General features: G+C 45.6%; 1 pseudogene; it reads left to right on the top strand.

Moving 5' to 3' along the window:
• The first annotated feature begins 583 nt into the window (after positions 1–583).
• LOC145351376 (U2 spliceosomal RNA) lies at positions 584–736 on the top strand (annotated as a pseudogene).
• Positions 737–1,714: the final 978 nt, after the last annotated feature.

The raw sequence follows: 1,714 nt of genomic DNA, 5'->3' as shown, positions 1-1,714 counted from the left end.
CTTTTGACGCAGAAATACTTAAGATTTGATTCAGCAGTACTTCTAAGGTAAGTTCATCTTGAAGTGGCAAAGGATAGTAAGCCCATATCTGAGGCACAGTGGATTAATAGAGTGGTTGTGTACTCACATTGTGCTTGAATATTTGCATAAGTGAGTTCGCCTTTTGGCTAAGATCAAGTGTAATATCGGCAGTCTTTCGCTTAAAGTCATGAGGTTACATTGAGGCTTCATTTGAAACAATTTTTTAAGGCAGCATCTCGGTCTTTTGGCTAAGATGCAAATGAGATTGAGCCTAGAAGGAGTTGCAATGCCTACTCCAATCAGCTTGGATCATGTAGATCAAGCCCAAGCCCAAGACAAGAAGAGACTTGCCTGTCTTGTCAGCTTGGATCTGGAATGTCTCACTTGTTAAGACTTTGAATTGGACTTTGATTGGATTGAATTTAATTGGATATAAACAAAAGAAAGTGTTTACAAAGATTAGGGCCAAGGGAAGCCCAGAGGAATTATCAGCCCAGTGAAGGCAAAGTGAAGAGAAACCATTAGCTCCCTGAAGCTGACAGCTGGAGGCAAAGGAAAGCCCATCACTTCTCAGCCTTTTGGCTAAGATCAAGTGTAGTATCGACATGCTGTGTTTGGTTGAAGTCATTAGGTTACATTCTAGCTTCATTTGAAGCAACTTTTAAAAGCAGGATCTCATGGCCTTTTGACTAAGATGCAAATGAGATCAATCCTTGGAGAAGGAGCTATGCCTACTCCAATCAGCTTGGCTCATGTAGATCAAGCCCCAGACAGAAGGTGAGAATCCTGTCTTGTCAGCTTGGATCAGGAACGTCTCAACTTGTTGAGATGCTGAATTGGACTTGATTTGATTGAATTGGATAAATTAAAAAAAAGGAAAGCCCATGAGAAGTGGTGTTTTGCTCAGAGTATCTAGGGAGCTGGAACTGGGCTAGTAACTAGATGCTGCCCGAGGAATCCAGTGGGATGCAGTCCTTGGAAAAGAGGTTGAGTAACTGATGAGTACATGGGGTTTAATGGGATTGAGGGTTATAGATAGGCCGGGTAGGTAGGGTAGGTAGGGATATGATCAGTGCAACTTGTGGGCCAAAGGGCCTGTTTGTGCGGTGGTGTTCTAAGTTCTATATTCTAACTAGGAAGTGAGCAGTTGTTGGTGTAGTCTGAACTGGAGTGGTTGTTGAAGGAAATCAAAAGCTGCATCCTCAAAAGACAGGAGCTAAGATCCCTCCTGACAAAGACAGAGGGCAGGATTCTCCCATTTTGAGAATGTCTAGTGACTGGAGGGTCCAGCTGCGCCTGTCCCATTGACCAGAATGATGGGATCCCGCACCAGATTCTGTGCTTGGAACCTCAATAATTATGCAGGGGTGAGTTCCCCTCTGACTCTCCTGGCAGGCCAACATCTGATTCATTCACCAACCCTTGGTTGCTGGGTTCGAGGTCCCAATACTGTATTTAAATACCAGTCAAGCACACGCATACCACTGTCCCAGGCCACCTGCCTTCACCAGACACCCAACATGTCCAGACCCAGAGAGAAAAGGCTTGAAGCCTGTAGAAGAAGGCAGCACCGAATTTCAGTGCCAGGGCCCTGAGGCCTTTATTTGGGGAGTCCAGGCCCACTGGCATGATCTCTACCCCAGGGACAGCTGAAAGAAGCACACTAAGCTCACCTCTCCAGCCTGGGAGGTCA

This window comes from Carcharhinus amblyrhynchos, chromosome 1, assembly GCF_965287045.1.
Source record: "Carcharhinus amblyrhynchos chromosome 1, sCarAmb.v2.hapA, whole genome shotgun sequence".
In the NCBI taxonomy this organism is placed as follows: domain Eukaryota; kingdom Metazoa; phylum Chordata; class Chondrichthyes; order Carcharhiniformes; family Carcharhinidae; genus Carcharhinus; species Carcharhinus amblyrhynchos.
The sequence above is the reverse complement of the archived record's forward strand: the minus strand, read 5'-3'. Positions and strand labels throughout refer to the sequence as shown.